The sequence below is a fragment of the Phyllobates terribilis genome, unplaced genomic scaffold, assembly GCF_046119375.1.
Source record: "Phyllobates terribilis strain yellow unplaced genomic scaffold, ASM4611937v1 Scaffold_2__4_contigs__length_985480577, whole genome shotgun sequence".
In the NCBI taxonomy this organism is placed as follows: Eukaryota; Metazoa; Chordata; class Amphibia; order Anura; family Dendrobatidae; genus Phyllobates; species Phyllobates terribilis.
In genome coordinates, this window is record NW_027362762.1 from 911,694,178 (window position 1) to 911,708,353 (window position 14,176).

The following is a 14,176-nucleotide window of genomic DNA, read 5'->3' on the forward strand; positions in this document are numbered from 1 at the left end:
CTGACAATCCGAGGGTCATGTTGCAGGTAGTGCAGCAAGAAGGCACTCATGTGTCTTGCACATTCAGGAGGACCAAGCCCTTGTTGTGCTGGTAGCGAGGTAAGAATCATGCTTCCTTCCTCTGCCCTCTCCCCCCAACCTCGCACAACAGAAATGTGATCAAGGTCTCCCTCATCTGATGAGTCTTACATGCCCATCGCCAGTTCGTCCTCCACTTCTTCCTCCGCTCCTGCACCTTCCTCAACAGTTTGGCTGCTACCATGCGCCCTGGTTAATCCCTCTCCCCCACCCTCCCATGCCTGCCGCCTTGGTACTGCCGACCGTCTGGACCTTGGAGATGTTATCCCTTCCGCATACGACTCCTCCTCTACTTCCTCCAATTCCTCTTGTCCCACCACCTGACTCTGAATTCTGTTTAACGTGTGCTCCAGCATGTAAATAACCAGAATAGTCATGCTGATAATGGCATCGTCGTCAGCACTAAACATCTTCGTCGCCATTTCAAAACTGTGCAGAAGGGTGTGTGGCGCCCCTGAGGGTTCAGTCGCCACAGAGTTACTGCATCTCACCCAGAGGTGTGGTATCTCACCCTCAGGTAAGGAAGGAGTATGGTTCGGGACCCTAACACCTGCATCCAACACATACCCGCAGTGGGGGTAAGACGAGATTGCTCCTATGGGAGAGCACAGTCCCAGGTCCCTAGCTTGTGGGAGGGTCCTAAGTAGTGGGTGTGGGTGGAGAAAGCAGTTTAGGAGAGCACATGACAGGGAGAGTATAAATAGGAAGCCATCTTAGAAAGAGCAAGCCAGTCAGAGGAGGAGAAGTGACAGGAGCAGAGGCTCTGCATGAGCTTTGCTCCGGAGGCGGGACAAGCCTGGGAGGCCCAGGACTGAAGAAGAGAAGAGAGGAGTGGGAGCAGGAAGGCTCCAGGAACCGAAGGGACCCTAGGGGTACGGACCGTGCAGAAGGCCACCCGTACGCCCGCTGCTACCAGGAGATAGAGGGGTCAGGCCACAAAAGGGGAACCAGTCCCTTAACTAGCGGAGAAACAGCAAGGCTCAACTAGAAACCGGACGCTGCAGCATTTCATGTACTGCAGGCCAAAGTCCACACCAGTCTCTCTAAGAAGGTAGTCACATAGGACCCAGGGGACGGAACACACGTCGCCCGCCAAGGCCCGAGGTTACCGGATAGAAGTGTCACTTGGTGTGAGGTGCAGGGAGAAGGCCAGAGAAAGGACACACAGAAGGGGGCCCTGCTAAGTACTCCGGAGCTATCTGGGGGTGGACTGAGCCCCTCACTGAGTACGCACAGAACGACGGGGGAGATTGATCTGGTACCTGTAATCTGGACTGCAACAACTGTGAGTAAAGATCTTGGGACTGTATCACACGGACTCTGTGTTCATTACTGACTCCCTGCACTACAACCACCATCATCCACCCACACTGCCCTGATGCTACACTCTTCCTGTGGGGAGTAATAATACCATTGCTGCAAAACCACCAGCTTCAGAGGACTGTTCCGCAGCGGCGGCCCCTTTGGCCGCACTCCACAGGTGGCGTTGTCGGACATTATAAAACCCATATAAACAAATTACCCTTGGATTGACAGGTCTGGGTCACGGACCGGGTCACTGCCACAGTGACTCCAACCCCCAGCGTCTACCGGCCCGGCTCCGGGTACCCTATGGCCCAGGGGGCGCGTCAACTTCATAGGTCCCTGATCTGAGACCACTCCTGCAGCGTGATTTGCCCCACCTCTGGATCTCGTTGGCCCAGGCTATATGTCAGAAAGTATTGCACCAGGGCTTGTTGGTGCTGCCCCAGTCGCTGCAACATGTGCAGAGTTGAATTCCACCATGTCAGCACATCGCATTTCAGCCGGTGAACTGGCAGGCCCAACGACTTCTGTAGAGATGTAAGTCGTTGAGCTGCGGGATGCGAACGGCGGAAGTGAGCACACAGCGACTATGCCCTCTGCAGAAGGCCAACTAATCCGGGATAGTGGGTTAAAAATTGCTGGACAACCAGGTTCAACACGTGAGCCATACAAGGCACGTGTGTGACATTGCCCCGGCTAAGGGCCGCACCCAGGTTTGCAGCATTGTCGCACACGGCCTTCCCTGGTTGCAGGTCCAGTGGAGACAACCATTCATGAAACTGGGTCTCCAGAGCTGACCACAACTTCTCAGCTGTGTGACTCACATTTCCCAGACATTTCAAAGTGAACACAGCCTGATGCCGTTGAGCCCTGCTGCCAGCATAGTAGGAAGGTGTGCAGGATTCCTTCTGCGCAGTTAGAAAGCGGGTGGCATTACCAGACATGCTTTGGGTGCAGGTGGAGGACCGAGAGGAGGTTGAGGAGGCAGAAGCAGTGGAGGAACTTCTAGATAAAGAGGATTGACGTACAACTCATGGGGACGGCATTACTTGGACAGCAGCCCCTTGTCCTGCTGTCACCATAGTTACCCAGTGCCCAGTCAGCGACATGTAACGCCCCTGTCTATGCCTACTCGCCCAAGTGTCCGTGGTGAAATGCACCCTGTCACACACAGAGTTTCTCAAAGAAGCGATGATGTTGTGTGCGACATGCTGGTGTAGCGCTGGCACACCTTTCTTTGAGAAGTAGTGTCGACTAGGCATCTGGTACTGGGTCACTGCGACGGACATAAGGTCTCGAAAATCCTCTGTGTCCACCAGGCGGAAAGGCAGCATTTCTGTAGCCAACAGCTTGCAGATGGTGAAATTCAACCTCTTAGCTTTCTCATGGCTAGGAGGAAATGGTCTTTTACTTGTCCACATCTGAGGGACCGAGGGCTGGCTGTTGTGCTTAAACGGGGTTGAGTAGGGTGTCCCCGGCAAACCTGCCGGTCTGTGAGGAAGATGCAGGCAGAAAAATTAGGTTGCCTTGATCCAAAGGTGGTGCTCTCGATGTCGGAGAGCGCTCAACACCAGCTGGTGTTTCCACTTCCAAATGAAATGGCCGATCACACTTGCTGTTGCGGGTAAAGAGGTGGCAGGTCTCGTCCAAAAACATGTGTGACTGCTGTCACCCCAGTCACAGAGGATAAAGAGGCCGCGGATGCACAAGATGGGGCAGACGGTGGTTGGCCTGGACCGATAGGCCGCATTGTAGCACAGTGAGCTTCCCACTGCAACTTATGCTTCATATCCATGTGACGGTTCATGCATGAAGTACTCAAACTATGGATTTTTTGGCCTCTACTTAGCTTTTGGTGACAAATATTACAGATAACACGAGTTGGGTCATCCTTATCGATCTTAAAAAATGCCCAGGCTATGTAAGGCTTAGAGCCCATGCGACCTGAAGAGCCACTACGACTTGTGGTCAGAGGCAGAGTTGTGGTTGAGGATGCAGTTGTTGACGTGCTTCCAGTACTCCGTCTCTGTCCAGGAAGGCGCAACCTAACCTCGCCGTCAATAGCATCTGTGACGCCAAGCTGCGCTTGGTATCACAGCTCCTAGAAGAGTGCATTGATGGAATTCTCCACAAGAGGCCCCCATAATCATTCACACATCTCCACCTTCCACCTCAGACCAGCAAAGGGAGCCCGTTAGGGATATAAATAGGAAAGGTGGTGCTAGGCAGTTCAGTTCCACTGAAGAGTTCCTGCAGTAGAGAAGCCTAAGAGAGGTCAGTCTGCAGTGGAGCTCAGTCTAGTCTAGAGAACTCAGTTAATAGTTCAGCAGTGGAGCACGAGGCTCCTGTTAGCTAGATTCAGGGAGCCCAGTTAGAGCTTAAGGTGTGCCGGCGCCATAAGATTGGTGAAGCGCGGCAAGTTGCCGTTAGTGTGTATAGCCTAGAGAGGGCCTGAGTAGGCCGAAGGCGAGTGGAGAGTTAGTACATAGGGGGCAGAGGAGCTCAACCAGCTCACCCCGAAGCATTTACCGGACACCGGATCCGAGCTTACCGGGATCTCTGACCCAGTAAGGCATAACCGGAATCCCTGGAGAACTACAAGTCCCAGGATCACTAAGGTGCTGATACGTAACAGAGCCAGGAGACGCTTAGGCCCCGCATACTGGGAGCGTGAACTCCAAGACAAGGCCCTACCACAAGGTCAGCCAGTGCAGGACAGAGACAAAGTTAGGCCTAGCTCCAGGCAGGTCAGAAACTTACTACACAGAGGCAAGAAACAGGAGGCCCTACACCCGCTCATTGGGGAGGATCCTGATATGCACCCTTCACCATACAGTGCTCCGGGATGTGCCTGAATTTCCACCAGTAAAAGGTACTGAAATGACTACCGTGTCCGTTCCCATTCTTGCTTTGACCCAGCTGGGTCTCGCCTGTCCTGCATTCCCCCTGCATATTCTTATCTGAGGCCTAGCTCCACCTGTGGGGAGCTATACCATCGAGCTGCCTTATCACCGGCCTCAGTGGACTACTGCAGCGCTGGTGCTTCTCACCAGATACCACAAGTGGGGTCACGAACTCTTATAAAATTAATAATTATCCACCCTCTTAAAAACTGACCCCAGGGTACGGGCCCGGGAGCCGACCACCGCGACATCCCAAAGGCCAGGCAAAGGCCCGGGTACCGAGTCATCCCCATCCCCTGGGCTAGTCACATCCTCCTCCACCTCCTCTGCTGACCTCATCGACTGGCTGACTGTGGGTTGACAGTAAGTGGGATCTCCAACCTCGTCATCATCACCCTGTGTGTTCTCACACCCGTCGTCCTCAGAGCCAACCTCTTCCTGCCCTGACCGAAAAGTCAAGTTGTCGCTCTAATCTGGTATTTGGGTCTCATCATCGTCTTCATCATTGTCTCCACCAACAGGATTTACAGTTTGGGAATGAGGGTCTACATTATGCTCAGAACCTTCTTCATCTGGTCCTGGATCCGACTCATAAAGATTCTGGGCATCAGTGCAGATCATTTCCTCGTCTGGAATTTCAGAAGCTCTGGAGCAGACCTCCGTTTCCCAGGCTATAGTATGAGTAAACAGCTGTGCAGACTCAACCATCTGTGTTACCCCATACTCAGACGGGCAGCTGGAGACTTGGGAGCTGTGAGGAAGCAAGTGCGATTGGGGTGACACCTCTGAGGACTGGAGTATTTGTGATGTTGAAGTTGAGGTGGAGGAGAGCCCACTTGAAGGAGCACTTGATACACGTTGAAGCACGTGCTGTTTTTGTGCCTCATCTGGAATTTGTAGCGATGGGCGTGTCCGTAAGAAAAGGATCGTATCACATTGTCCACGAAAAGAAGTAGACATCTTAGATTGGCTGGAAGATGGTCTTTCTTCTGCAGATGTTACCACCCCCCACTGTGGGGGGGCTCGACCTACCAGCGGACAGGCACCAGTATTGAGAGAGGGGGGCTGGCCATCAGGGTCCACCGCAGCTCTGGCACAAACCCGGCGACATGGAGGTCGCACGGGCAGGAACTGACTGGCCGTGTTGGCTTCGCACTTTTTTGGTTTTAGAAGGGAATGACATGCCTATATCTGTGTCTCCCCCTCCTTTTACTCCTCCACCTCTTTTCTTTTCGCATGACTATATGTACTTGTCACTTTTCCATGTGTTTTGGACACCTTTGAAGGTGTTTTCTATGTGTTTCTATGTGTTTTTGTTTGCCTGCCATTCGTTTTAACGGTGTTCGAAGGTGTTCGACGAACAGTTCGACGAACAGTTCGGCGAACATATGGGTGTTCGACGAACCGAATCGAACTCGAACACTACGAGGGTGGCTCAACACTACTGTTCACTGGTCCATTTCCATATTTGGCCTACTCACCTGCTCCGCTTGAAGTGGTGGAAGAGGAGATCCCATGTAGCGATGCACAAATATTTGAACAGCCATGGCCAGAGGAAGTCGACGGTGGCAATTTGTTACAAGAGGTGGACGATGACAAGACACAATTGCCAGGAAGTGAGGAGGAGGATCGTGGTGCGCAAGTGGAAGAGTAGGATGTTGTGGATGATCTAGTTACTGACCCAACATGGCAGGAGGACACGAAGAGCGAGGCCAGCAGCACACAGGGGAAGGGAGGCAGAGTACCACAACAGGCAGGAAGAAGCAGTGTGGTGGCCGCACACAGAAGGCAGGCAACAGTCCCCCGTAACACCAACACGAGGGACGTTGCCAGTTCAACCGGTATGTCTTCCAGAGTCTGGAATTTTTTTAAAGACTCTGCTGATAACCCCAAAAAGGCCATTTGTACCACCTGTCATGCCAGCTTCAGCAGGGGTGACAAAACTACCAGCCTGACCACCACCAGCATGATCAGGCACATGGCAGCAAAGCACATGACTTTGTGGAGTGAACCCCAGGGTCCACAACCAGTGTCAGCGGGTGTCACCACTTCTTCTTCCGCTGTTTTGCATGTAGTAGAAACCCCTGTTGTGCGTGCAAGGCAATCCTCTGTCCATACTGCATGCAAAGATGCCCCCTCAATTGTCCAAATCCCAGAGCTTTGAACGAAAGCGCAAATTCGCAGTCAACGCCCCACAGGCCACAGTCCTAATTTCGCACATTTCACGACTGCTTGCTTTGGAAATGCTGCCTTTTAGGCCGGTGGAGACGGAATCCTTCCGCAACCTTATGGCGGTGGCCATCCCTCATTTCTAGGTCCCCAGCCGACACTATTTTGCCCGGTGAGCCATCCCCGCACTACACAAGCACGTGTCCCAAAACATCTGCCGTGCCCTCAACAACGCAGTTACTGGGAGAGTCCACTTGACAACGGACACGTGGACAAGTGCTTGTGGCCAGGGACGGTACTTCTCCCTGAAGGCACACTGGGTAAACATAGTTGAAGCCGGGACCCAGTCGGACCTTGGGACAGAACACATCCTCCCCACACCGAGGATTTCGGGCCCTATGTCAGTCAGAGTTGCCCCCACAGTGTACAGCTCCTGCGCATCATCCTCCTCCTCCTCATGTTCAGCCTCCATCTCAGATATCACCACATCAGTTACAAGCTGGAAGCACTGCTGAACTGCCTCAGCCAAGAGGCAACAGGTTGTGCTGAAACTCATAAGCTTAGGTGATAAAACTCACACTGCTTGTGAGTTGTGGACAGCTGTGAAAGAGCAGGCAGATCTGTGGCTGAGACCACTGAACCTACATCCAGGCATGGTCATGTGTGACAATGGCCGTAACCTGGTGGCGGCTCTGAGGTGATGCGAGATCACACACGTACCATGCCTGGCTCATGTGTTTCACCTCGTGGTTCAGCGGTTTCTTAAATCGTACCCCGAGTTGCCAGATCTGCTCGTCAAAGTACGCCGCCTGTCAGCTCATTTCGCAAGTCGGTTACAGCTTCCGCCGCCCTTGCTTTGTTGCAGCAGCGTTGGCAGCTTCCGGCACACTGACTGGTGTGTGATGTCCCCACATGTTGGAACTCTACCCTCCACATGTTGCAAAGGATTTGTGAGCAGAAGAGAGCAGTTGTGGAGTACCAGAGGCATCAAGGCCATTGATATTCAGGTCAGACTCCACACATAAGACCTCAGGAGTGGACCTGGATGTCTGACATATGTACCATCCTGACAAACTTTGAGGAGTCCACAAAGATGGTGAGTGGTGATGACAACATCATTAGCATCAGCATCCCACTTGTCTGTCTTCTGCAACACTCTCTGCAGAGAATTAAAGAGGAGATATTGCAGCCAGAGTATGATGAGATGGATCAAGAACCCGTAATGGGCGATTACACACAGCCCAGTCTCATCTCATTCCAACGTGCATTGGGGTACAATGAGTGAGAGGAGGAGGAGGAAGAACAGGAGCTGGTATCAGGCGGTGTTGATGGTAGTACCTGTACAACTGTCATACAGTCGGTTCAGCGTGGGTGAGGAGGAGGAGAGCATGGTCAGCCATCATCTTGGTGAGGACACAGAAGTCTTGCCCATTACCAGTCTGGCACGCATGGCTGACTTTATGTTACGCTGCCTTAACCGTGACCCTCGCGTTGTCAAAATGTTGGGTGACAGTCATTACTGGTTGGTGACACTTTTAGACCCCCGCAACAATGAGAACTTTCACTCTCTTATTCCTGAGGTGGAGAGGTCTACAAAAATGGGGCAGTACCAGAAGGCCCTTCTTGCAGAACTGTTAAAAAAATTCCCATCTGAACACGCTCGCAGCAGAGGTCACAGTTCGTTGACCAACCAAGGCGTACAGGCGAGAGAGATGCAACTACAATCCAGCAGTGGCAGGGGAACACTGTCAACGTTCTGGGACAGTTTTCCCTGACCCTCCCTTCGGACAGACCCTGAGGCGCGGGGCACTCTCGCAATGAGTGGAAAGTTCAAAAGATGGTGAGTGAGTACCTTGCCGACCGTACCAGCGTCCTCCGTGATTCCTCTGTGCCATTTAATTATTGGGCATCCAAGATGGACACTTGGAATGAACTCGCTCTGTACGCCTTGGAGGTCCTGGCCTGCCATGCCGCTAGCGTGTTATTGGAGCGTGTTTTAGTGCCGCTGGGGGAATTATAACTGATAAGTAGAGATGAGCGTTGTTCTACTCGAACTGTTCGCCAATCTCAAATTCGAGCTGTTTTGGGCGGTGTTCGAGCCGTTCGGCGAACACGAACAATTTGAGAAAAATTCGGCTGTTCGAGGTTATGTTCAATAACTATTCGTGCACCAAAATCATAACTGGATTTTTTCTCAGTAATGATGAAAATTAATGTTAATACGCAGTTTGAGTGTACAGCGGGGTGGAGGGAGGGGCAGGGGATGGATCTCTGCAGGAACAATGAAGGTCTCCATTTTTTTTTCTCTTTCCCGCATTTGCAGTGGGGAGGTGCAATCTGTCAGCCTATCAGCAGCGCACACACGGAGCGAAGTGCTTTCTTTCACACAAGCAAGGGCATGTGTCATTGGCAGTGTATGTCACATGTCCTTGCCCTATAAGACCAAGCCATTTTCCCCGTCGCCACCATTTTCTCACTGCTGCAGCTGCGTGTTAGACGGCACCGCTGTTGCTGTGTGCGCTATACCTTGTTAATTTCAAGCCAATTTTCGCACAAATATACAGATAGCTTGGGAGTAGGGAATAGTTGTGATTGCAGTCCTTTTAAGGACTAGGTTACAGCATTTCCTACGACTTTTATCAGGGAGGTCTGTGCTCTTAAATAGATAGGTTGTGGGAGTAAAGACTAATTGTAATTGGAGTCCTTTTCAGGACTAGGTTACATGAGTTCCTATCAGTTTTTGCCAGGCAGGTCTGTGCCAGTGCTGTGCAAGTTTTTTTCACAGCATTTGGCTGAATCTAGCAAAGCTAATCCTTTTTGGCCTATTGCAGAGTGTGTTAGTCAGTGGAGTAGCCTATCTGTGTTGCAAGATATAACACCTGTGTATAGAATACCAATTTTTTTACTGCACCTAGTGAAGTAAAATCTTTTGGGCATAGCATCATTCTATTAGTCCATCTATACTGACCTCCATCAGGTTGCAAACTGAATATAATTTTTTTCTGCATCTAGCTCTGAAAAAATATTTGGGCTTCTAGCAGTGTGTGGGACTTGGTCTATTAGTCCATCTATACTGACCTCCATCAGGTTGCAAATTAAAAATATTTTTTTTCTTCATTTAGCTCTGAAAAAATATTTGGGCTTCTAGCAGTGTGTGGGACTTGTTCTATTAGTCTTTCTATACTGACCTCCAGCAGGTTGCAAATTGAATATAATTTTTTTCTGCATCTAGCTCTGAAAAAATAGTTGGGCTTCTAGCGGTGTGTGGGACTTGCTCTATTAGTCCATCTATACTGACCTCCATCAGGTTGCAAATTAAAAATAATTTTTTTTTGCATCTAGCTCTGAAAACATATTTGGGCTTCTAGCAGTGTGTGGGACTTGGTCTATTAGTCCATCTATACTGACCTCCATCAGGTTGCAAATTAAAAATAATTTTTTTCTGCATCTAGCTGTGAAAAATATTTGGGCTTCTAGCAGTGTGTGGGACTTGGTCTATTAGTCCATCTATACTGACCTCCATCAGGTTGCAAATTAAAAATAATTTTTTTCTTCATTTAGCTCTGAAAAAATATTTGGGCTTCTAGCAGTGTGTGGGACTTGTTCTATTAGTCCTTCTATACTGACCTCCAGCAGGTTGCAAATTGAATATAATTTTTTTCTGCATCTAGCTCTGAAAAAATAGTTGGGCTTCTAGCGGTGTGTGGGACTTGGTCTATTAGTCCATCTATACTGACCTCCATCAGGTTGCAAATTAAAAATAATTTTTTTCTGCATCTAGCTCTGAAAAAATATTTGGGCTTCTAGCAGTGTGTGGGACTTGGTCTATTAGTCCATCTATACTGACCTCCATCAGGTTGCAAATTAAAAATAATTTTTTTCTGCATCTAGCTCTGAAAAAATATTTGGGCTTCTAGCGGTGTGTGGGACTTGGTCTATTAGTCCATCTATACTGACCTCCATCAGGTTGCAAATTAAAAATAATTTTTTTCTGCATCTAGCTCTGAAAAAATATTTGGGCTTCTAGCAGTGTGTGGGACTTGGTCTATTAGTCCATCTATACTGACCTCCATCAGGTTGCAAATTAAAAATAATTTTTTTCTGCATCTAGCTCTGAAAAAATATTTGGGCTTCTAGCGGTGTGTGGGACTTGGTCTATTAGTCCATCTATACTGACCTCCATCAGGTTGCAAATTAAAAATAATTTTTTTCTGCATCTAGCTCTGAAAAAATATTTGGGCTTCTAGCAGTGTGTGGGACTTGGTCTATTAGTCCATCTATACTGACCTCCATCAGGTTGCAAATTAAAAATAATTTTTTTCTTCATTTAGCTCTGAAAAAATAGTTGGGCTTCTAGCAGTGTGTGGGACTTGTTCTATTAGTCCTTCTATACTGACCTCCAGCAGGTTGCAAATTGAATATAATTTTTTTCTGCATCTAGCTCTGAAAAAATAGTTGGGCTTCTAGCGGTGTGTGGGACTTGGTCTATTAGTCCATCTATACTGACCTCCATCAGGTTGCAAATTAAAAATAATTTTTTTCTGCATCTAGCTCTGAAAAAATATTTGGGCTTCTAGCAGTGTGTGGGACTTGGTCTATTAGTCCATCTATACTGACCTCCATCAGGTTGCAAATTAAAAATAATTTTTATCTGCATCTACAGTACCTCTGAAAAAATATTTGGGCTTCTAGCAGTGTGTGGGACTATTTGTATTAGTCCATCTATACTGACCTCCATCAGGTTGCAAATTCAAAATAATTTTTTTCTGCATCTAACCCAGCCAATAGTTTTGGCCTAATACCACAGTTTGGCCACTCAGCTCTGCTCGGTTACCATCCATTGTTTTTTTGTGCAAACAACTCCAGAGTTGTGAATTAGTTAACCACCAAAATGAGTGGAAAAAGGCCTGCTGCTGGTGGAAAGGGGAATAGGCGTGTTGGGAAGGGGAAAAAAGGTTGTGTCCGTGGGGTAGGTGTTAAAGCAACAGTAACAACTGCAGAAGAAAGACCATCTTCCAGCCAAACTAAAATGTCTACTTCTTTTAGCGGACAATGTGATAAGATCCCTTTCTTACGGCCACGCCAATCGCTACAAATTCCAGATGAGGCACAAAAACAGCAGGTGCTTCAACGGATATCAAGTGCTCCTTTAAGTGGGCTCTCCTCCACATCAACTTCAACATCACAAATACTCCAGTCCTCAAAGGTGTCACCCAAATCGCACTTGCTTCCTCACAGCTCCCAAATCTCCAGCTGCCCGTCTGAGTATGAGGTAGAACAGATGGTTAAGTCTGCAGAGCTGTTTACTCATACTATAGCCTGGGAATCAGAGGTGGACTCCAGCGCTTCTGTGAATCCAGACGAGGAAATGATCTGCACTGATGCCCAGAATCTTTATGAGTCGGATCCAGGACCAGACGCAGAAGGTTCTGACCATAATGTAGACCCTCATTCCCAAACTGTAACTCCTGTTGGTGGAGACAATGAGGAAGACGATGATAAGACTCAAATACCTGATTGGAGCGACAACTTTAGTTTTTTGTCAGGGCAGGAACAGGTTGGCTCTGAGGACGACGGGTGTGATAACGCATAGGGTGATGATGATGAGGTCGGAGATCCCACTTACTGTCAACCCACAGTCAGCCAAGAGATGAGGTCAGCAGAGGAGGTGGAGGAAGATGCTAGTGACGACGAGGTCAGGTTGCGCCTTCCTGGACAGAGACGTAGTACTGGAAGCACGTCAACAACTGCATCCTCAAACACAACTCTGCCTCTCACCACAAGTTGTGGTGGCTCTTCAGGTCGCATGGGTGCTAAGCCTTGCATAGCCTGGGCATTTTTTCAGATCGATAAAGATGACCCAACTCGTGTTATCTGTAACATTTGTCAGCAAAAGCTAAGTAGAGGCCAAAAAATACATAGTTTGAGTACTTCATGCATGAACCGGCACATGGACATGAAGCATAAGTTGCAGTGGGAAGCTCAGTGTGCTACAATGCGGCCTAGCCGGCCGGGCCAATCACCGTCTGCCATATCTTGTGCATCCGCGGCCTCTTCATCCTCTGTGACTGGGGGGACAGCAGTCACACCTGTTTTGGGGCGCAGACCTGCCACCTCTTTACCCGCAACAGCCAGCGTGATTGGCAGGTCATCATTTTCTTTGGAGGTGGTAACACCAGCTGGTGTTGAGCGCTGTCCGACATCGATAGCACCACCTTTGGATCAAGGCAACCTAACATGTCCGCCTGCATCTTCCTCACAGACCGGCAGTTTGCCGGGGACACCCTTATCAACCCCGTCTAAGCACAATAGCCAGCCCTCGGTCCCTCAGATGTGGACAAGTAAAAGACCATTTCCTCCTAGCCATGAGAAAGCTAAGAGGTTGAATTTCACCATCTGCAAGCTCTTGGCTACAGAAATGCTGCCTTTCCGCCTGGTGGACACAGAGGATTTTCGAGACCTTATGTCCGTCACAGTGCCCCAGTACCAGATGCCCAGTCGGCACTACTTCTCAAAGAAAGGTGTGCCTGCGCTCCACCAGCATGTCGCACACAACATCACCGCTTCTTTGAGAAACTCTGTGTGTGACAGGGTGCATTTCACCACAGACACTTGGACGAGTAGGCATGGACAGGGGCGTTACATGTCGCTGACTGGGCACTGGGTAACTATGGTGACAGCAGGACAAGGGGCTGCTGTCCAAGTCTTGCCGTCCCCACGAGTTGTGCGTCAATCCTCTTTATGTCAAAGTTCCTCCACTGCTTCTGCCTCCTCAACCTCCTCTCGGTCTTCCACCTGCACCCAAAGCCTGTCTGGTCATGCCACAAGCTTTCTAACTGCGCAGAAGGGATCCTGCACACCTCCTTACTATGCTGGCAGTAGGGCTCAACGTCATCAGGCGGTTTTTACATTGAAATGTCTGGGAAATGTGAGTCACACAGCTGAGGAGTTGTGGTCAGCTCTGGAGAACCAATTTCATGAATGGTTGTCTCCACTGGACCTGAAACCAGGGAAGGCCGTGTGCGACAATGCTGCAAACCTGGGTGCGGCGCTTCGCCGGGGCAATGTCACACACGTGCCTTGTATGACTCACGTGTTGAACCTGGTTGTCCAGCAATTTTTAGCCCACTATCCCAGACTAGATGGCCTTCTGCAGAGGGCACGGTCGCTGTGTGCTCACTTCCGCCGTTCGCATCCCGCAGCTCAGCGACTTACATCTCTACAGATGTCGTTGGGCCTGCCACTTCACTGGCTAAAATGCGATGTGCCTACCCGGTGGAATTCAACTCTGCACATGTTGCAGCGACTGTGGCAGCACCGACAAGCCCTGGTGCAATACATTCTGACGTATAGCCTGGGCCAACGAGATTCAGAGGTGGGGCAAATCACGCTGGAGGAGTGGTCTCAGATCAGGGACCTATGCACCCTTCTGCACAGTTTTGAAATGGCGACGAAGATGTTTAGTGCTGACGATGCCATTATCAGCATGACTATTCCGGTGATTTACATGCTGGAGCACATGTTAAACAGAATTCGGAGTCAGGTGGTGGCACAAGAGGAGGTGGAGGAAGTAGAGGAGGAGGAGTTGTATGCGGAAGGGCTAACATCTGCAAGGTCCAGACGGTCGGCAGCACCAAGGCGGCAGGCATGTGAGGGTGGGGGAGATGGTTTTACCAGGGCGCATGGTAGCAGCCAAACTAGTGAGGAAGGTGCAGGAGCCC